At 35.3% G+C, this 24,323-nt stretch overlaps 1 protein-coding gene across 1 annotated transcript in view; it reads left to right on the top strand.

Moving 5' to 3' along the window:
• The first annotated feature begins 7,487 nt into the window (after nucleotides 1-7,487).
• The window catches only part of LOC138695202 (uncharacterized), a 96,545-nt gene continuing 79,709 nt past the window's right edge, over nucleotides 7,488-24,323 (top strand). Inside the window, exon 1 of the mRNA XM_069819662.1 lies at nucleotides 7,488-7,779. The gene's annotated coding sequence lies outside the window, so the exon portion shown is untranslated. The remainder of the gene's footprint in view (nucleotides 7,780-24,323) is intronic.

Raw genomic sequence — 24,323 nt, 5'->3', positions numbered from 1 at the left:
TAGGTAAATGTAGCTACCTGTGGACAATGGTTGTTTTAAGAAAAAAATATTTTGCTGTGGTTGAAGTGTGCATCCCCTTTAATCTTATTTTTCTTTATTATATCCTGTTTCTTGTCCTTTCGTTGCTTACATTTGAATCCTATAGATTCAAAATCCCCTATATCTACTTTCACAAACTGAAGGATGAGTAGGATGAGTAGTGAAAAATTGAGGGAGTTTTCAACCTGACAGTGATTTTTAACAAACCTTTTGCTTTAAATTTAGTGGCTTTCTTAATTCAAACTATATAAATCATTATAATGCATTCTCTGCAAGCAATATGTGGGCGTAACTCAATTATGAACAAAATGGTCTTTAGGGGGTTTTGAATCTAGAGGATTCATTTCTTCCATGGGGTTAATTCTGACCTAAAGATGATTACATAACTAATACAACAATTCACGTGCTAAAGTATTTTTCTCTGAGGCGGCTTTTGCTGCGTACATAAGAAGCAGTACTGTCAATCTACTGCAGTTTAAAATTGTATGGATAAATGTTTCAAGATTATAGTAATGGGATATTTGTAAATACTACAGTCGTCCTGGGCAATGGCTGTTAAAAAAAAAGTCTTTGGACTACAGTTGTTTTATGAAAACCACTGAAAATTTCCACTCCTATAACACAGGACTATAGCGTTTTTTATATACTAACAACAAGTTCAGTAGATGGCCGTGACAATACGCTCATACATGCTTAATACCTCAAATTTTAATTTTTTTTACTATGGTCCTTTCTTTTAACTTTCAATTGTAAGCTTCTTAATATACAGAGTGAACCGTAAGTAACATTAATTTTAGGGGGTTATTCTTTGAGATATTTCAAACAAAAAAGTTTAATATAATTCGGTCGTTTTTGCTTCCTTTTCGAGATAAAAATTGTTTTATACATTTCACAGCGTGTTTTGGGAAAGCTATTGATTGACTTCCCAATGTACTCAGTCAATTTAAGAGAGCAGTGTATTATCATAATTACTGGTTGAAATAATTTCATTTTGTCCTTTAAATGTGCAGATATTTGATCCGAACAAATGTAACACTGAAAAAATTCATTTGCAGAACGGAAAGTTATTGTTCGGTTCACATTTCTGCACATACTATTTTTTTATCATAATACACTGTTCTCTTAAATTGACTAAGCATATTGGGAATTAAATTAATGCCTTTCCCAAAACACGCTATGAAAAATTTCATATAAAACAATTTTTATCCTGAAAAGTAAGCATAAATGAGCAAAATGTATTAAACATTTCTAAATATCTTAAAGAATAATGCTCTGTATACAGAGTGTCTATAATTACCTCCTCCAATTTTGTTTCGTGTCTGGATGATAAACATGACTCAATGCACAATACTATTATTCATTCATAAGGGACGTGTTGCCAGAACTACTGGAAGATATGCCCTTTGCAGTCAGTAATGATATGTGGATTCTTCACGATGAAGCTCCACATTTTGCTCAGCAGATACGAAATTATCTTAAAATTACCTGGGATTATTGTTGGATTGGACGAGGTGGACCTGCAACGTGACCTCCTAGGTCGCCGGTAGACTTCCTCTGGTGGGGATACATGAAAACTCTCGTTTATGGAATACTTATTGAGACTAAAAGGATTCTCGTAGACAGAATTACTGCAACAGTCCCTTGCGACAGGCTTTAAGTTAATTTTAAACTAATATCCTTCAAAGCTATAAATAAAGATTAAATTTCTTTAAGCCTTAGTAACCGAATATCTGTTTCTTATTATTTTTGTTGAATTTAATTTTTAAGTTAAAAAACTTTGATGAATAATTCAGTCGTTAATATTTCTTTTATGTTTTTTGTTTATATTTTCTATATCTGGTTTATTTCAGCCTTTGTCTTTACGTCCAGACTGGTGATCGTACTTTAATGTAACTGTGTAAATTGAAACACAAGCAATAAATATTCTTTCTAATACGTGTTTTCTTATTTATTCTGTAACGCCGTAAGAATTCGTTCCTGACTTGTATAACATTTGCAAAACTTGTTTAGTTTCAAGTTCTCAATAACTCTACGAAGTTTGGGAGGTAGTTCATAGACAATATAAGCTTGTTCCGCCAGACCGGTGTTGAAAACCCACTAGATTTCCGCCACATTTAAGTTGTATAGGTAATTAGTATAAATGTCTGCAAAAGATTAAATTTAACAAAAGAGGGTTACGTTATAAATTTTATTATCTCATTACATTTTTTTAACCAACCACATTGCTGTAAGTATCTACTTCCCTAAAATAGCCAATATACGTAAGATATACTGTAAATCGAATCAACATTCCAATCATTACAGTAATGAAGTTACTTAATTGAACAATCAATTTAGACTATTGTTAGAGTTGAAAATTTTGGAAGATAGACTTTATAGATATATTACTAACAAATTTCCCCGACCTTCCATCCTTATTTTGAATTGTCTATCGAAAAATTAAATTACAATTGTCTTCCCAACACTTGAGCGATATTAAAAGTGGATTAAAAACTTACCTTTACGTGTGATATTTCTTTATTTCTCACGTTACCATCATTCAAGTGCTTTAAGTATGTCCTCAGAATGTCAACTAGGCAAGTGAGACGACATAAATCTCCCATCAGTTCCGCTTGTGTCTTAAGCATCATGTTACGCTATTAGCTTTCAAACAAATGTCTCGGACGGATCTTGTAGTAATTTACTTCTGATTTGTCTGCTAATCCTTAAGGGCCGTATTCATAGACATTTTTAGCGCGGGCTTCCAGTGGATGATCAGCGTTTTTCGTATTCATAAACAAGTGTTAGCGATAGGATATGATTTGAATTCTGTACTATTAACCAGTGGATAGCCGGGGCTAGCTTAGTACGCTCGTAGCGCGTGCTGCGAAATGTCTATGAATACCACCCTAACAGACCAAAACTGAAGTGTTGGGTTTAACCTACTAGAACAAGATTTCTGTTATTATCGGGACGAACCGTGTTCCATCCCATCTCGGTCAGGAAGAATTTTGTGGATGAAGTGGACGTGAGGAATTTTCCTCAGGATTCTCCCTTTACCCCCCTCATCATTACAATGACTACTGCACCAATACTCCACAATCATCCTCACTCTACGAAATCCCAAGCCAGACCTCCAGAACACAATAAAAAATGACTGAAAGTTGTATAAATTCATGTTTAATACTGATGTTATTGGAAAGTTACAATTCTAATCTAACAGATTACAAATTTCCTGAAAATAAAGAAAGAGAATTTCCTGCAAATAGATACAGTCTGTATATATATTCAGAAATGCTAAACTAAGTCGGAATCTCAAATTAAAAATCTGTTGAAGATAAAGTGTGAAACTGCTAGCAAAAAGCTATTGTCCGTCATAAAATTCCGAGAAAATCTTAACTGTTTCTAAAAATTTCCTTACATATTTTGCAGAAAATAACCTTTCCTGATTTTTCATATAATACCCATGGAAATTGATCAACAAAAAACGGTTGAAAATTACGGCCCTTATACACTACTTTTCCCCTTTCACTGCTTTGTTTACCTTACACTGATCCTTACAGCGATTATGAACATGAGGTGTTAGTTTCACTCCCCTACTACAACCCAAATTATTGTTTTGTTCTCATTAATGCAGTTTTATTTTGGGCAGTTTTCTGTATTAAGAATTTATCTATTATCAATAGTTACATTGCAGTCACTGATCACTTAACAAGCATTGAGCACATCCGCGACGACGATCATTGCTAGGAAAGATAATTACTGAATGTTGATAACGGTTACTTCTAAATTTCGAAACAAAGTTAAATATTTGTGAAAAAATGTTTAACATTAATAATAATGTGTAAACTGTTATTAGTCGAATACACTGTTAATTACGTATTATTATTATTATTATTATTATTATTATTATTATTATTATTATTATTATTATTACTTCCGCTACGTCTATGACCGTTACTGTTCGATCGCAATAGCTGATAGAACTGAACTGAAAAAAAAAAACTATTTATAGACAAAGAAGTGGAGTCACCATTGCATCATGTGTGGGGATTCACCGATCTCAAATGTAAAAGGAAAGAAAGGGAAATGGCATTATGAGTTGTGTCATTAACATGTTCATTACAACAGCTGATCCTCTCTATGGATTTGAAATAACCATTTTTGCTGATTAACGTTGTAACTTCTTTACTATGTTGATATTATAAAAATTACCTGGCTAACTAGTTTCGACGTGTCATTGTCCGAAGCCTAGTGAGGTCCAGCGTTATCTTCTGGTGTTCTGTTATGGTGGGGTGTGTTCATGATTGTGTCGAAAAAGATGTGTTTTGAAATTCAGTTGAGTGTTGAGGACATGCTGTGAGTATTTTCTTGTAGAACCATTTTTTACTTACATTCTAGTTCGCCTTTCAAACAAATCAATTATTTTTTATACGAGTAATCTCTCTTCGAATTATTTTGAGAGACGAGGCCCTTCTATTAATTTTATTGGGGGCAGGGGCTACTCCCCTTGCAACTTATGAAGTTGAGGGGGCAGAAATTGCCTTGCCTCTTTAAAGTCGGCATCTATGTTGACCTGTACATAAAAGAAATTGCAAGTAAAAGATTAGAATTTCACTAATGGCAGATATAATCCCGCGCCGTGATCAAAGGCATTCTGCCTTACTCGCGCTACGTAATGTGCGCTGGTTCGAGCCCTCATGGGGGAAGAAATTTTCTCATGAAATTTCGAGTAATGTATGGGACAGGAGCTACGACAGGTAGCGAAATTAGGCTACAAAAGCCAACTATAACGGCTGGGGGGATCACCATGCTAATCAGTAATCACACTATACCTCCATTCTGGGTGGAAGATCGCGCACCTGCGCTTCGGCATGTAGCCGTTAGGCTAGCAGCCAAGTGTATCGATTTGGGCCTTTAAAGGGCTGTAGCGCCACGGATTATTATTATTATTATTATTATTATTATTATTATTATTATTGTCATTATTATTATTAGTATTATTACTATTATTATTGTGGGATTTAATCGATTAATCGATCAATTTCTGTTGTAAGATTAATCGATCAAAAATATTTAATCGAATAATCGATTCGATTAAAATTAATCGGTTGTAGTTGATATTAATTATCATTTTGTTGATACAAACTCATACTAAAAATTCCGACAATATTTCTGTCTCGGAAATGGCTTATTTAAAAGCACAATAGTACTGTTATTTTCTAACTGTAAACCAAGTATCGTAGGAAAAATCTTTGCACAAACACTTCAGAAAGAGATGGAAATATGAGGACAGTGATCTAGTCTACCTCTATTGAAAGTTGAAACACAATACGAGACCCTTATTAAGTTTTATGGTTTTCCAAGAAAATTTCCACCTTGTTGTCAGCTCATCTTCCTAGCATATGAAATACATACTTTTCTGGGATTCGTCCCCCTCATCCCTTATAAAATAGCCGTGTCTACATTGTATGCAAGTGAGAGCGTAACTATCTTCTTCTCTTTCTAAAATCTCATAATTCGATTACGATAGGGCCAGTCTTCTGTTTCGACCGCTGTAGTTTTGCAGTTGCAGTTTCTGTACCGAGTTTGTATATGAAGGTTGTGTGTTTAGCTTGATAAAGAAAAAAAATCAGTTTTCTGCGGTTTGTGAAAAGTTTAAACTCCATTATGTCATATGAGAATTTGAGAGGTAAACTCTATGAAATGTTTGGATTTAAATTGAACGATCGTGGAGAAGTGCTTGACAGAAATAAAGTTTTTTCGTGTTTAGTGATGCAGGAAACATTGTTACTAAACGTAGAGCGGCACTTAATTCGGAGCATGTGAATGCACTTACATGTTTAAAATCATGAATGAAGCATTATTCATTAGGTGAGTCTTCATACTTTTTGTTATTTATGTTTGTTTCAAAAATTCCAGGAGAAATTGACACAATAAATTATAAGCCTCATAATAAATATGTTAGTAAGTAATTAAAATAGTTGTTTTGTAATATAACGATACAATACAGAGTGATTCACGAGGAAAGGTAAAAAATTTAGGATACGATATCTTAGGCCATTTTGAGTGAAAAAGTTCATATGAACATAGGTCCGTTTTCGAAGGATGGCGGAGCTAGATGCATTTTTTTGGTAAAACGTCTCGTCCCAATGTGAATCAGACGTTACCATATGCTGCTGATGTGAGACAAGGTCAAGGTCGCAATGAATGACGTAACATTCTAATCTACATTGTGAGCGATGTAGATAAGAGAAACAAACCGGGTGGTGGGGCATTACAAATGTCCCAACAAAGACGCTATCACTTATCAGTTCACAGCAGTTCAGTCAGCTACCTACAATACACTAGTTATACAGGTACAGTTATCGGAAGTGTTAAGTTGTGTTTTTTTTTTTTTTTTTTCAAGATGCCTTATAAATTTTCGACTACAGAATACGCCGATATTGTGTATGTTTATGGTTTGTGCGATGGAAGTATCTTGCGTGCCTTCGCTGAATATGAACGATGCTTTCCGAACAGAAGGGTACCATATCGAAGAGTATTTACTGTCTATGAGGTTGGATGAAAGACTTGGTATAACAAAGGAACAGAGAAACGAGAGAGGCGCTAATCGACCGTATTTTGGATGCGGCATAAAGAACGTGCAACTCTCCCGAGCGATGAGCGCGATTCACGCCCGAGCGCAACAGTGCATTGAAACAGAAGGAGGTATCTTTCAAAATGTGCGAAAACATCGACCCCGACATCTAGAATATTAGGTATGTATGCATACGTGAATATAAACTTTAAATTTGTCCGTTATCTGTCTTTAAATGCGAATTAGTACAATGTAATCTCAGAAGTTTTTATGAAATCAGAGCCATATCTCCGTAACCGTTCGAAAACGGACCTATATTCATATGAACTTTTTGATTCAGAATGACTTCAGAATTCACATCCGAATTTTTTTACCTTTCCTCGTGAATCATCCTGTATATACAGACAAACAACATTTAATACTTATGCTTATCACCGAACACAAGTTAAACTTAATAATGATTGTATATATTATAGTATATTAAAACATTTTTTCAACTCTATCAAAACTCGATAATCGATTAAATTCAAATAGTTAATCGATTAAATATTTTGATCGATCAACAGCACTAATTATGATAATCATCATCATCATCATCATCATCATCATCATCATCATCATTAGTGGCAGACATTACGTGAAACAGATAAAATATTACTTCTGCAGGTAAGATCGACATCTCCCCCGGTCTGACAGGGCGACACATGCTGTCGTGGTATCAACCTTTGCTTGTCCAGCCGGAAATGCATCCTTCATCAAATTTGTAGCCGGGGACTAACTGACTGGGAAAGATGACTGAATGAGTGGTTGAAATGGCAGGGGTATAGGCTGCTGGAGGGGGACATAGATTGCCTCAAAGCGGCGGGCGGAGAGAGGAAGGGGATACAGAAGTCGAGCGTGGAGGAGCTCGAAGGTCTATGTGGAGCGACATCTTCAGATGTAAAGCGCGATCCACAGTACTGTACGCGTTAATTGTTTGGGTTTTTTGTTATTATAAAGTTTCACTCAATCTCTTCTCTTACTTCTGTGCACGTGACATTCTGAATAGTTGTTAATCAACTGACCTGGTTTCTCTTAAGTGTCAACAATCACAACTCGTTGTGCAAGGATTATGTTACTACTCCGGATATACTTAATTGAAGAACGGGGAAATACAACACCATACCAAGTCATGAACATAGGTGAGCTACACTCCAGATTGCTTTATTCAGATTCGTGATCATTTCGTCTCACTTCACGATGTTTTTACATGCCACATGATTTTTTTAACCTGCATTTCAATCATTTTTATTTATCAAATAGACGTTTCCGATATCTATTATAATTAGAACTAGGAGGTTAGCACCACACTGCGGTCGCCTTTACCTCTTGAAATAAAAAAATAAATTAACTGTATGCATGAATATTAAATATTTTAGAGGTGGTAGTATCGACTACTGAGTAACAATTTTCATTCAATCTTCGATCTCGCTACACACCACACACGGGACTGACGTTTGATTTGTGGTGCGTTATTTCATGATGAAATGAAACTGAGAGCTGATATAACTTTACAAATATACGTAGTCTATTATAAAAAAATAAATAAACGAATTTTCGTAAGATCGAGGATCAGTGACAGGTTAGGCTTGATTTGTTTAGACTTTTGATATTCCTCGCATATACTTATTTACTTATGGCTTTTAAGGAACCCGGAGGTTCATTGCCGCCCTCACATAAACCCGCCATCGGTCCCTATCCTCAGCAAGATTAATCCAGTTTCTATCATCATATCCCACCTCCCTCAAATCAATTTTAATATTATCCTTCCATCTACGTCTCGGCCTCCCCAAAGGTCTTTTTCCCTACGGCCTCCCAACTAACATTCTATATGCATTTCTGAATTCGCCCATACGTGCTACATGCCCCGCCCATCTCAAACGTCTGGATTTAATATTCCTAATTATGTCATGTGAAGAATATAATGCGTGCAGGTCTGCGTTGTGTAACTTTCGCCATTTTCCTGTAATTTCATCCCTCTTAGCCCCAAATATTTTCCTAAGAACCTTATTCTCAAACATCCTTAATCTCTGTTCCTCTCTCAAAGTGAGAGTCTAAGTTTCACAACTATACAGAACAACCGGTAATATAACTGTTTTATATATTATTCTAACTTTCAGATTTTTTTGACAGCAGACTAAATGACATCTTTATCAAACCATGGTTTCTTTTTCTTAGTTTCATAATAACCTATGCTCTGCTCAGCTGCAATTTTGATACTATCTCCGACATTTTCCCGCACACTATTAACATCTACAGTAACTCTTTCTCAACTTTGTCGGAACTTCCTAAAGCGGCAAACCTATTTGAAATTTCGACCTGATAGTGTTGCTTAGTTTCCTCGTCTTTTAAATTCAGAATTGAATTCACTAATATTAACTTGTTACTCTACTCGCTTGGTTACTGATAGTCTTTCTCTTAATTCTCCAATTACCAAATAATAGTCAGAATTACAGTCTGCACCCCTGAAGGTTCGAATATCTACTATACTAGTATGTCTTCGTTTATCTATCAAGATGTGATCTGTTTGGTTGTGTGTCAATCGATTGTATCGTATTTATTAACATTCCATGGTATTCACGCATTACTTGACAGCTAGAATATGGAACAAGTCAAACAACTTAATACTACTATAAAGTCTTAATTTATAGTCACAGTCTAGTTCAAATATATACAGAAGAGATTTACAATATAGTCTACTAGTACAACACAAAGTTTTAGTATCAATTTCATGAAGCGTTGTTGAATGTCATGAATTCACCTACAGAATAGAAGGCGTGCATCGATAGGGAGGCTATTAAAAATGTTTACTGCCATATAACGCACTCCTTTTTGATACCACGATAGACTTGCCGATGGAGTATGAAAGTCATTTTTTGACGCGTATTTATGCTATGAACTGTTGAATTAAATACAAAAAGTTTTCACGATTACATACGAGGAAGATTATTAATGAAAAAATATACTGACAAACCATGGGCATTATTTGTAGTTTTTTTTAATAGTCCTGCAAAGACTCCCTAGATTTGGCACCTACTATCACGGGTTCTACCACGTGGTAAAAGGAAAGCGCAAAATTGAGGAATAATTAAACATTACTAAGATCAGAATCACATCCAGAATATTCGGAGACATTGATCTAAACTTCAGAGTCGAATTACCATCTATTTTGTGTAGTTTTTTTATACTAAGAGGCAGAATCCCTAGTGTTTTCTATAGGCCTAATAGTGAACTACGCTAATCCTCGTCTAGGTGCATTGTTAGGCCTATATCACACTATCAAATTTCTGTGTCACAGAAGTTTGATGAAATATATAATTATGATAAAATCTTTTACAGTGTAATATAGCATCTTTGATCACATCTAGCTGTGACATAGTTCTGTGATAAAAGTTATAGTCATCATACCTTAAATCTGTGACTAAAAAGAAAGAAAAAACGGCGGACATTAAGTACACATGGTCTGTGAAAACCACAAAACTTGTAATATCACATTATGAGTCACATGAAATGTTTCATCATCCATTATTAAATACTTTGTATGGGATTTGATATCTTCACACTAAATTTCTCTCAGTAGAGTTTTATGGATTCCTTTTGTATATTTTCTCCCTATTCAATATCTAACCCAAATACGTTTTTTCTTCGATTTCTTCTTAAGTATAATACAATAACCACTGCTGCACTTGCTGTTGCAACATGCATAAAATTGTTGCGGATACATTATTAGAAATGTGATGAAAGATATAATAAAAGCTTTGACTTAATGTAATGTGGCCTACTCAAAATCTTACATTTGATCACATACAGAATGATCCGTTTGGGTATGGATAAAATATAAACACCGTAAAACATTTACAACTGAACTTTATTTCTTGAAACTTTGTGCGTACAACACTGAAAGATGGAAGATTCCTCAGAGCTCAACATGACCCCCAATGCGCACCCTGCACAACTCATAACGGTGATGCAATTCAGTCCATGTCCGTTGTAAAATAAGAGGGGTGATTTGTTGAAAAGCTCGAGTAATTTTTACTCTAAGATCATCAATGTTCCTGAGTTTCTGTGAATAGACAATGTCTTTAACAAAACCCTACACGAAGAAGTCAGGAGGGGTTAGATCTGGGGAGTTTGGGGACAAAGCCAAGAGATAGCTTCTTTTCGTACTGGGTTTCGCCTGCGACCTCCTGCAAGTTTTTTTTTTTTTTAACACAGAACCTGTTTCTACAAATGTTCGATATCACATTATGGAATCGTAATAGGTACATTACGCACACCACAATCACGTCGAAATTCCCTTTGAACTCTTTTAAGACTCTCAAATTTAGCATACCAGAGAACACATTGTGCCCTCTGTTGATCTGTAGTAGCCATTTTAATCATATACGATTTTCATTTGTCCTTTCAGATTATGCATTGTTGATTGTCATATATGGAAACTCCCAACATTTAATCATAATATAACCAGCAAGAAATTTTTCCTACTGTCATAATAGCTTTATAATAGTAAATTAATATTATCCATACCCAAACGGGTCAGACTGTATAGCTATTTGATAAAAAAAATTGTATCATATTCTGTGACACAGAAATTTGATAGTGTAATATAGCCTTACCCACACCAGTCAACTGTGCTAAGGTTCACTGTCCATCGAGGTATCATGCAGCAACCCCCACTAGAGCAGACCCCTCAGCACGTCATAAACCAGTGATCAGAGAAATGCTAAGACTGTGATAATAGAATTAGATCAGTAAAATGTTATTACCTAACATGGAGAAAATGTGAGAAAAATTGCAACTGCAACTTCGTTCGTCACAAGTGCCAGTATGAATTTTTCAATAAAAATCCCAAATCTGACCGAAAACTCGAATCCGAACCACCTGTGTGACGATCTAATGTTCTAGTTTAAACCACGTGGCCACCGCCAGGATTAACGTTAGACCTTTCACTTATTTTCGATATACCTCAAATATTTTGAAATCGGAAGTAAAATCCCGAGTTACTCATGTAACACAGCTACGTCCCGAGTTAGCAATAGTCACATGCTACTTAAAAAAATCGGGAAGACAACTGCTACGCAAAGCTTCCCAACTCCCACTCCACACAAACATATGAAGTGTATCGAATTTCAAATATCAAAGTACTATAAATATACATAAGAACTACAAACTGAAGCAGAAAATATTAGCTAATTGTACAGCATAAAAAACAATCTGAAAAAATGGTCAACAGATGTAACCGCAAAACAATTGGAAGAAAATAAAACCGCGTTGTCTCTCTTCTGATATATAAAGATAATTTTCTATATACCATCCCTTTTAAATATTGAAGAAGCTATTTGGAAACGATAGAAGAGTTTTAAAGTGAGACGTTTATATTCGACTTACAAGGAGAAAACATTTGTAACGTTTTGACATGAAAGGTTTACTCTGACGTCATCCGTATTAAGAAAATAGAAGTGTAAGATGAATTTCGTGCGGTCCGTCTCGCTCATGCCTTCCTCATATTATTCTCGTAGGATCGATCGGGCCATATTTTATTAGTAGGCTTCGTATTCCAGCTACCTAAAGACTGAAGTTAAAGACACATTGGGTATATAATACGCCGAACACAGGTAATGCAACGAATACAGATATAAACAAACAGGTTGTCGCTGCGTGTTCGTGGAGTACAGTAAACTCTCGACATTCTGAAGCTGATTTAATATTACAAGAAATTCTTTCAATAGCACATGACGTTATTTATGCATGATGTAGTACGATATATTCCTATTATCTGATTTTTTAGTGTTTCATAGGATATCGTATATATAACTCATCACTGAAAACCCACTAATTTTTTATGTACTTTTCTAGAAATTCCATAAAATGTAGATTATTTAATTTCTTAATTGAGATGTTGGCGCTGAACATCATGGTAGGCTACACAAATCCATGCTAAACGTAGAGTTCATATCTTCATAATTTTCAGATTTTTACTTTTGGATTACGTTCAACACACTTTCTGTGCCTTTGGTATTGCAGTGTCTTTCAGTGCACTGTTTTTATCACTTTTACGTTTATTTTACACAATTCATATGTAATGTTATCTATATTGACAGTGAAAATATTAGTTAAAATATCCTTTATTATACCCTGTTTGAACTTCTTACCTAAGGCATTTTACCTGTGCAATGAACCTTCAATCAGCCACAAAGATGTAGTTATTTAAATAATACAACTGGTAGGAGCAGTGATCGGTAAGACTACTCACTATGACTGCGTCCCGATTTTGACTTCTAGAGCAAGAGGGCAGACGATGCGTAACTATTTTGTATACGAACGTACCTGTACCTGCGCTGTGACGTCACATATACTTCGAATCTGGCAACCTTATTCCAGTTTATAGGTAGCCGGAATACGAACCTTCTTTATTAGAATCATTTTATAGCCAAATTGACCAGTCTCCTAAATTTCTGTCTGTGATTTTCCTAAGGCGCTAAGATAGATGTCGTGATGAGCCCTAAAAGAAATGGGCTACAATATTTTCCAAATACACAAACCGAAGCCTTGGTCTTCGCATATCGCCTTGTGTACTTCTGGATGAGCTTACTGGATCGTCACTTGCTTATACTCCGTTTCTGGAGGTAACAATTACTATAGTTAGCGATAGTGCATAGATTTTGGAGGCGTCTGTCCAGCAGTTTCCACGGATACTAGGGCCTGTATATTTATTCTTATGATTCACCCACTGCCGCTGCAATCTGTGATCGAGATAAAAACCGACTTTGACCTTGCACTGGTGAGTAACTCGTTCTGAAGTTCAGATTAACAAAATCCACCTGCTAAAATCGGTGGCGCCGACTGTATCGACTCATCTCTTATTAAAAATATAACATATCTCAACGTGTTCTTCCCTTGTAATCCACAGCTACAGTATACCTTCAGACTCACAAATATTCAATTAAAACGTCAGCAGACATATCATACCGTTAGCCTAACGGCTGAATCGTGATTATTACTCTGCGCAGAAAACGCTGATTTAGGTCAAGTCCAAATGGATTTTATGGGAGACAGACGGTATTTAAACAAGCTTATTCAAGGGCCGTTTACTCTATCACTCCACAATTCTATCTCATCAGTCAACAAACTCTAAGAGAAGAAACTCGCACAATATGATTGGAAGCTTATCCCCAGAATTGTACCCTCACTCCTCAGTCGGTGTATAAATAGTCTCTAAAGCATCCTTTTGTGGTTATTAGCCAACTCATTAGTGAGTTGTTATCAATGATGACACAGAGCTTCTTCCTGACGCAGCGTACACGCACTTACACGTCATTATCACAATGACAACAGGTCTTTGTCACTGTCAGCATCTTTTCCTCTAACTCGCACTTCACAATCTGCAGACTGTTTCGAAACGTGTACTTAGGTACAATGCTATTACAGTACCACCGCATGTATCGTGTTGCTCAGATCAGGTGTATAGATGTCATTCATTCATAGTATCCCGCCCAAGGCCAGATCTTTCACTGCAAATCCAGCATTCTCCAGTATTTCCTATGTTCTGCCTTCCTCTTTGTCTTCGCATATGATCCATATATCTTAACGTCGTCTATCATCTGATATCTTCTTCTGGCACGAACTCTTCTCCCGTTCACCATTTCTTCCAGTGCATCCTTCAGTAGGCAGTTTCCTCTCAACCAGTGGCACAGCCAATTCCTTTCCCTCTTTCTGATCAGTTTCAGCATCGGTCTTTCTTCATCACTCTTTCCAACACATGTTAGTTTCTTACTCTGTCCATTTCACACGCTCCATCCTTCTCCATATTTACATTTCAAATGTTTCTATTCGCTTCATGTAACGTAATTTGTAGACTATAAAAATAATATTAGAACCAGTAATATTATCGTCTGAAAGTAAAAGACACATCGTCTCTCTTTATCTGAAGTACGAATCAATAAAACATAATCTCCTCTAGACTGTAGGCCTGTCTTCATTCAACATTACCACATAATAGATCAAATTCTGTCACTTTTAAATCATTATCACACTCATTGTGAATGTATAACGTATTGTATGTCTTTGTAATATATGATAATATGCATGTATAAAATATATTACTACTATGTTATGTAATCATTTATAATCATAATATACCTCGTTAAAATAGGTTCAGTTAAGTTGGAAATATAACAATAATAATAATAATAATAATAATAATAGCTTAGTATATAACAACAATGACAGTAGTAGAATAACAATAACAATGGCAGTAGCAGAATAGGAAAAAAATGACAGCAGCAGAATAGCAACAATACTGGCAGTAGCAGAATAGCAACTACAGAGTAGCAAAATAGCAACAATTATAGAAGCAAAATAGCAACAATAATGGCAGCAGCAGAATAGCAACAATACTGGCAGTAGCAGAATAGAAACTACAACCAGAGTAGCAAAATAGCAAACAATTATAGAAGCAAAATAGCAACAATAATGGCAGCAGCAGAATAGCAACAATACTGGCAGTAGCAGAATAGAAACTACAACCAGAGTAGCAAAATAGCAACAATTATAGAAGCAAAATAGCAACAATAATGGCAGCAGCAGAATAGCAACAATAATGACAATAGCAGAATAGCAATTACAACAAGAGTAGCAAAATAGCAACAATAATGGCAGCAGCAGAATAGCAACTACAATGAGAGTAGCAAAATAGCAACAATGGTAGTAGCAAAATAGCAACGATAATGGCAGTAGCAGAATAGCAGCTAGAATGGAGCTGTTTGCTAGTTTCTTTTCGGGTATGTCACATCTGTTCCTTTACTCTTTTGTTTACTGCATTACAATAAGAAACGAGCAAAAAACTTACATTTGAAGATGTGTTGTTGTTACAGTACAAATTTCACAGTAATAATTTATTTAAAAATATTAATTTTAGAACTCATGTTTATTATACTCTTTTATTAATACTACCTTCTCTCAAAATATTATCTTTTTAACACTGTGTATTTCATGTGACCTACGGCTTTCTTTTTCTTGCGAAGGAAACAATATCAAGGCTTTTAATGCACTTAAAATCCATACCTCTGAGCCAGATTTGAACCCCTGCACTCAGAAGAAGTGAGAAATAGTTTACGGTAGTCATTTAATCACTCAGGAAAGATATCATAGTCTAAGGTCTAAGGAAAGTTGAGCAATATTGATTTTTTTGGTCACTTTAAGATAAAAAGGAATGCATTTTACGTAACAATTGAGATATTTTACAGTTCTCAGAGTATCCGATCGAAGTACAAGTGTATTTTATGCTTGACACATTTCCTTTTATTTTCTTGTTGAAAGACACAACGTAATAGGACATACATACCAACTTTGCTACTTTTTATCCAGATCCAAAGATGGGAGAATAGTAAAATCTTGGATTTATACCCATTTCAATGCAAAATTGAACTTTAAAATTATCTGCCTAAACAAAATAAATGATCAACATGACTACGTATAATATAATTACATTAATAAGTCTGCCTCTTCCACCAGAACTTGAATGGCAGGAAACCATGTGTGTCGATATGCGTAATAATAGAACAAGAGGAAAATAACAGGCCTAAGAATTAAAGGGAAGAAGTAAAACATATTCATGTTTCTGCCTCATACAATGCCAGATTCCACAAAAATCACTTCACTAGTCTTTTCCTTGGATCTTTTCCAGAGATCCGCAGAAGATGCTCCTTTTTCTATTAAAAGCTTCCTTGGCCATTGCTATCCTCCTTTTGACTTCTTAGCAGCAGCTCGTTACTACTAATGATACACCTCAAGTATTTGAAGCTGTTCACTTGTTCCACTTCTCATTTAGAATTCGCACATTTACCTTCCTTGCTTTTCTTCCGATAATCATGATCTTCGTCTTGTTTGCATTAATCTTCATCCTATACTGCTCACAGTTTTCATTTAGCTCCTGTAGCGTATCCCTTAGTATCATCTCCTCTTCTGGTAACAATGCCATATCATCATCAAATCTAATGCACTTTATTCTTCTTCCTCCTACTATCACTCCTCCTATGTTCTGAAAACAGTTTTTCACTAAATCCTCCAAGTAAATGTTGAATAGGATAGGTGATAAAGGTCATCTTTGTCGTACTCCTCTCCCTATTCCACTTCTCTCTGAAATTATTTTCTTCTCCTATCCTGACTGACTCGTTCCTTCACTCATTCCGTATGGGGCATAAATGTTCAATTTACTGTAAAAAATCGAACTCGGCTACTCTAGAGTTGTACCTGTAATCATTATTCATAACTAGAATCAGGATTTTATGTAATATAGAAATGAAAAATATGTACATAAATATATACATAGCTAAATCACAAAATATTGCATGTAAATAAATATGTAATAATTAAAAAAAATATATGTAACTTAAAATCTAAGCTTTATTAGAAGATATATTTTTGCACACTGATAAAAAATTACAAGTGCACATGTGATTATTCAGCCTTATGTAATTATTATTTGGAGGCGGAATTAATAATTAATTATGTTTCCATATTTTCTGTAGCCATCGATTGCCTCGTCACCGGCAACCCATATGTAGGAATCACAAAGTTCAGCTCTAATCGTTTCCTTTGTGTCAGTATAGCAGGAGGTTGAATAATTTTTCCGGAGTGTTGATTCATCCGGAATATTGAAGTTGCAGCATTAAATGCTTGAAACTTTGGCACTTCACGATCATATCATGGTATATTCCCAGTAACCACCGTATGCATAAATTTTTATTAAATTCACTGGTAGAAGACGATGGTTCCACCACCACTTGTATAAGAAGAACTTGTTTTTTTCGACGGAGCACTTTTTATTTCTCACATGAAGTTCAGTTTGTAAATTATGTTTTAATTGTGACTTCACGGAGCACTCAATGCCTGTGTCACACACTTTGCACAGCACGAATTTACCATCAAGTAAAGGCATCGTTAATTGAAATTCAATCTTTCAACTTGGATGCGACTGGCGCCATAGCAGTAGATTAGCTAGTTGTACCACCTGATGTCAAAATAAACTTCTAAAGGAAACTCTAAGAACTACTGTTCTTTTCAGAGCAATTGATTTGGGAGTGTTTGTGCCAAACGGTCATTCCACAGTGTAATTTTCACTCTTTCCTTCACCGCGGTAGCAGCACAATGACCCTTCACATTGACATTTGTTCCTACTTTACCGTTCTTCTTAAGAGATACATAAACAGCATGGCAATGGGATGTCCATTTTTCCACAGAATACGTTATTATTTTCAATTATTAAATTATTTTTATGCATCAGAGACGAAAGGACAAGATTTATAACCAATTTTCAAACGTATAACTTCTGAATTAAATGGAGGGAAAATTGGTGAAAAAAATGTAATATGAAATATCCTTCAAAATATTTATTATGCACCAAAATATGCAACTTAAAACTTCGGAATAATGATCCCTTTGATGCGATTCGCTGACATCTTAGCTTTTCATATAGTTAAACATATACGGACAGAATATATAATTACATAAAATTCGGTCTCTATTTATAACACAACACAGGACATTATTATTATTATTGTTATTATTATTATTATTATTATTATTATTATTATTATTATTATTATTATTACACTATCGATTGTAGAGACTGGAAACAACGTCTATGAAGTAATCCATACCGGTTTTATAGCCATGAAACAGAAATTACAGTCAAAACTCATTTCCATGAATCATGATGTACTGACTGTTTCAGTAATGTTAATGGTTCATTATGATAGCATTTCATTGTCCTAAATAATGTAACGAAATATAAAGCAACATAAAATCTCCATGTATTGAATTGAATCGTACGGTGCAAAGAGTAGGTACTGAAGGTCAAGTTTGTTTTAAAAGAACTTGTACGTGCTTTTCTAAGACTCTGTGTTTCCGCAGTAGTCACGTATGATGCAGAATGCGTAGATTTATGCTTACAAAATCATAAAAACGTCAGTTTGTGTATCTGAAGTTAGTATGTAAAAGACAATATCCACAAAGACCGACCTCAGTGCTGTACAATGACATTAAAAATTAATTTAGCACTCTTTAGCAGGTTTTTAAATAGAGTATAATACCATTATCTCAAAGACATTCTGTAACAGTAGCCTATTCAAGATTTTTTCATTTTTCTCTTTCTTCCTTTCTTTTTCTTTTCTATTTCTTTTTCATTTTCTTCTTTCTTTTCCTCTTTCTTTCTTTTTTCTGTTTATAGTCCTTTCTTCTCTTTTTCCCCTCTTCTTTTTTTCCTTTTCTTTTCTCTTTCGTTTTCTTTTCTTTTTCTCTTACTTTTCTCTTTCTTTTTCTTTTCTCTGTATTTTCCTTTTTCTCTTTCTTTATCTTTTCTTTTTTCTTCTATTCTGTCTTTTTCTTTTTCTCTTTCTTTTGTCTTCCTTTTTCTTTTCTCTGTCTTTTCCTTTTTTCTCTTTCTTTTCTTTTCTCTGCCGTTTCCTTTTTCTCTTTATCTTTTCGTTTTTCTTCTACTTTTTCTTTTTCTGTTTCTTTTCTCTTTTTCTCTTCTTTTTCTCTTTCTTTTTCTTTTCTTTTTTGTTTTCTCTTTCTTTTTGTTTTTCTCTTTCTTTTTCTTTTCTCTTCCTTTTCTTTCTTTTTTTGCCTCTTTCTTTTTCTTTTCCTCTTCCTTTTTCTTTCTTTTTTCTCTTCCTCTTTCTTTTTCTTTTTTCTTTCCCTCTTTCGTTTTCTTTTCTTCTTCCTTTTTCTTTCTTTTTCTCTTTCTTTTTCTTTTTTCCTTCCTTTTTCTTTCTTTTTCTTTCTTTTCCTCTTCCTTTTTTTCTTTCTTTTCCTCTTCCTGTTTTTCTTTTTCTCTTTCTTTTTTCTTTTTATCTTTTCTTTTTCAGTTTCACCTCTTTTTGTATTATAAACTTACAATCCAATGTAGTGTACAGGAATGTACGGTATTATCTTTTGACTAGGCATGTAATTCAAGCATTACGAGCCGCTTTGGTCGTGTGGCACATGGCCTCCGCTGAAACAATGCAGAGCAGCACATTACATGAGACGTAGTTCCATAGACGAAAGATAAATCTCTCCCACACCCGGAATCGAACCACGGACAGCTTGTTTGAGAACCGCACACGCTATTCATATAACCAAAGCGGCAGACACTAATTCAAAACACAGAAACATAAATAACTACATTTGTCCACAGTGTACAGTAATGACAAAAAAAAAACGGACCGACCGTTGTAGCTGATTTCAGAGCCTTGTTCACAGTGATAGCAAGATAGACTGATAACTAAGACTTTCGTGGTTCGAATCCTGCCTGGGAAGGAAACTTTTTTTTTTGTTCCTTATTCAAATTTATTCCCAATACTTTTCGATTGCAGCGATATTTTACTACTTAATTAACTTATTATTCCCAGAACATGAATTTTACCAGCTTATTTTCTAATGGCTTTCGAAATGGGCTACGTCAGCAGTCGAAACTACAACAATTTCAATAGATTACTCGCTATCTTGTGAATGCGGGCGTGGCATGCGCAGTGGCTCATTTCGGGGACTTTCATTATTCCGTCGGTCCGGTTTTTTTTTTTTTTTGCCACTACTGTACATACTTCACTAGTCTCGCCCATTTTGTCAGTTAAATGTTCTACTCCTCATCTTTCAATCCTTGTCATTACAGATATAACGACAAAAGATTCGTTTATTAGCGCTTTTAAAAGACATTATAAATCATAACATCAACAATAGGATTCTTATAGCAGACAATGATAGAACAATATGGACACAGAGCATAAAACCTACACTCAAAACCACTTGTTAAGCATAGAAGACCTTTTCGAGTTTCAGCTTTTCAGTGTAAAGATACTAAACGTTAAATGAAGGGTTCAGAGCCATAGTGGGCCAAGCGCCATGTATTAAAAACGGAGAAAGCAAGGGATGAAGTTAAGTGAATACCATAGTTTGACATATCATTTAGTTTGAATGTGTATACTTTATATTCCTTGCTATATGTTTCCATTTAATTATGGTAATAACTTCATTTTAACCCTTGTTTCTACGGTTTTAGTAAATGGCGCTTGGCCCACTATGATTCTGAACCCATCAAATAGTGTAATATAAAAGACGAAGCATAATTTAATATTTTCATGAAAGGAACTAGCCATTCTACTCAATTATCTCCTGGCTTGTTGCCTCATAAGTGCTGCTTGTTGGTATCACTTGTGAGGTTCAAACCTGTCTTCGTACAGTTGACTAAACAACAAAGAACATGGTTTATATTTGCTAGAAAACGAATCGATCTATAATATTCGGATTTTCTTTGCAGTTTTCGGGAGAGAATAACCTCTTCAATGATAAAAACTCAACATTTAACCGGACAGGGCTTTTAATGTTTTTATGCCAATATATTTTCTATTTGTGCAAATTAAGCACAGAAAAAGCAAACTGAACGTTAATTTGAGAAATGAAATTTTACGATATTATCGGAAGTGCTCCATCACTCATGCTCTTCTAGCTATCCTGCAACTGATGGCTTAAGTACAGATTCATATTGTTTTCTCGACATGTCTGGTGTCTATCAACAGTTCGTTCAAATTGCTGTTCATTCAAAGAGTTCTCTCTTATTAATCGGACAATAAATGTTCTGTGATTCTCAGCTAGCTATCAGGAACTACTTGGGTGGACGTCATAACTGTGGGAGGTGGGGAAGGATAAACGAATTTTCTTTGGACATTTGGTGTTGGGCGAAGCTTTTGTTCTTGTGTAATAGAAGTCGCCTTTTCTTTATTTATTTCCAGTTCTGCTACAATCTACATTTAACTTAGATTTTTTGTTCTTGAAAGTATCTTCCAAGTATCTTCATATTAATTTTTGTACAAAATGAAGTGTGTTTTTATCCATTAATTCTGTAATGATTGTGGTTACATTCATTTTGTTAAATTAAATAATTCACATTGATAAATCTAAGCCCATTTTTGTGTCGAAGAGGAGATGATACTAATTGATATGCTACTGGACCTAATGACAGCTGTGAGCAATAAGGAATGAAGATAAATGCAAATAAGACGAAGACCATGGTAACAGGAAGAAAGTAAACTTGCGAATTCTAAATGAGGCAGTGGAGCAAGAGGACAGCTTCAGATACTTGGGCTGTACTATAAGCAGTAACATGAGCTCTACCAGAAGTCAAAAGGAGGATAGCAATGGCCAAGGAAGCTTTTAATAGAAAAAAGGAGCATCTTTTGCGTAGCTAAGAAAAAAGAACTAAGGAATAGATTAGTGAAGTGATTTATGTGAAGTGTGGTATTGTATGGAGCAAAAACATGGACATTACGACGAAGTGAAGAGAAGCGAATAGAAGCATTTGAAATGTGAATATGGAGAGGAATGGAGCGTCTGAAATGGACAGAATAAGAAATTAAGTTGTATTGGAAAGAGTGGGTGAAGAAATAATGATGCTGAAAATGATCAGGAAGAGGAAAAGGAATTCGTTGGGTCACTGGCTGAGAAGAAACTGCCTACTGAAGGATGTACTGGAAGGAATAGTGAACGGGAAAAGAGTTCGGGGCAGAAGAAGACATCAGATGATAGACGACATTAAGATGAGAAGATACTGCCTATCTCGACAAAATTAATTTCATGAAGTTTGGGTGCACTTTACTCAAAAATTGTTGCAGATATCTAAACAAGACTTTCAGGGAATGTTTTTACATTCTTAATCTGTAATAATACCTACTACAAATTGAGTAATGTTAACAAGAGTTGAGATATAATTTTTTTTTAATTCCACAAATATTATTAAAAATTAATAATGTAAAAACATTCCCTGAAAATCTTGTTTAGATGCCTCTAACAGTTTTTTTGTAACGTGTACCCAAACTTCATGAAATTAACGTTCTCGAGATAAGCAGTACCTTCTTACCTTAAGATATATGGATCATATGCGGAGACTAGGAGGAAAGCAGAAAATAGGAAAGATTGGAGAATGCTGGGTTTGCAGTGAAAGACCTGCTCTTGGGCAGAATATTAAAACGAAAGTATACATCACTTTGCAGAAACTTTCATTGTGGCCCCTGTACATGTTAAGCCCCAGAGCCTAGAGCCCCAAGCCCTTCCTAAATTAACATAGGAAACCCGCACTACTCCCAAGACTTCGCACCAGCCTGTTTTTAATTAATGTAGATGATTGATGGAATGAGAGGAAGTGGAAAGGGTTGATGGAATAAAGAGGAAACCGGGAGTCCCCGAGAAAAACTCTATGCAACGTGTGCAACAAATTCCATCACGATCAGACCGGAGACAGAACCCGGGCCGCCTGGATGGAATACCATTGCGCTAGCGATGAGTCATAGCCGCGACCAGTCTGTTCCACAAGCACTTTCTCTGCCACTAACTTCACTAAACCCCAGGGTTGCCAGATAAAGGAAGCCCTAGATCATATATATCCCAAATAGGTCGGCCTTATGGGTTTTGAAGTTAACAACTTTTGTCAGGTTTACTACGCTGCCATCTAGTTCTTACATATGGAGTCACGTCATAATTCCCATTTGAATTGCATTAGCGACTGTACTGCCATCTCGTGTTCGTTTACGGCGGTCGTGTGGCGATCCTGGCGGTTGTTCTCTTCAAAGTGCAAACGATTTTAACATAGCGATCACCTATCTGTTACATATATGATCTAGGAGGAAACACAACCGTCGTACAACGTATAAAAAATGTACTTCAGCATAAAATTGTCGTACATTTCTAACCTTACTCTTTTTCATAGATAGTGCGTACAAACATATATTTCAAATAGAACTAAAGTGGGGGGGGGGTTCATAAGCCTATTTATAATTACACCAGCAAATTTTTGTTCAAATGAAGAATATTACTAATTATTATTCGCATCGACAAGGACATTTAACATTCAAACAAATCACCATTTCTGCATCAACACTGTCAACTCCGTAAAGCATGCACGATGACGCTTGGTCAGAAATAACATCATTATACTGAAAGTCAATAGAAACTTGTCTTTGGTCAGCACGACGGCAGATATTTAATATCAGTCAGTGCTTCAGCTGATAATAATTAATCCACCTGCAGTAGACTCATATCCGATACCGCTATAATCGGTGCTTTAGACTTCTTAATGCTAATGCGGTACTATTTCATTGATAAAGACTTCCACTGCAGAATATCTAAGAAAGATAGCAGCTCTCTGAACTCGTAATACTTTGTCATAACAGCGCAGTACAATGAAACCTAGAGTCGAAGATGACAAAATGACTTGCGTGGCAAGCGTAGTCACCATATCGATTTTCAAAGCATCTTTTATCTCTTTAAAGCAGCCGCGGCGAAAATGTGACTCATGAGTACATTGTGGCTTGCAATGATAGCTGTGCATTTTCCTTGCTTCCTACCTCGCACAACCCCCACCCTCTCACTCACTGGAGTCAAACTCCGTTCCACTTGTATTTCTCTCTGATCTGCGAGTGGCGTATCGTCGCAATGTTTCTCTCAAAATCATGTAGCCTACCTCTACAAAAACGAAAGTTTCAAGTAGGATGGGAGGACGCATTTTTTGCTGACAATATGAGTATATTAAATGTATGATTTGTTCACAAGTATTACGAGGAAAATGGTTGTATAACAAAACGGCATTATAAGTTACTACATGTTACTGATGAAACACTAAAAGGTTAAGTGTTGTTGTTGTTGTTGTTGTTGT

Source organism: Periplaneta americana, chromosome 2 (genome assembly GCF_040183065.1).
Source record: "Periplaneta americana isolate PAMFEO1 chromosome 2, P.americana_PAMFEO1_priV1, whole genome shotgun sequence".
Taxonomy (NCBI): domain Eukaryota; kingdom Metazoa; phylum Arthropoda; class Insecta; order Blattodea; family Blattidae; genus Periplaneta; species Periplaneta americana.
This window is presented reverse-complemented; position numbering and strand designations above follow the sequence as displayed.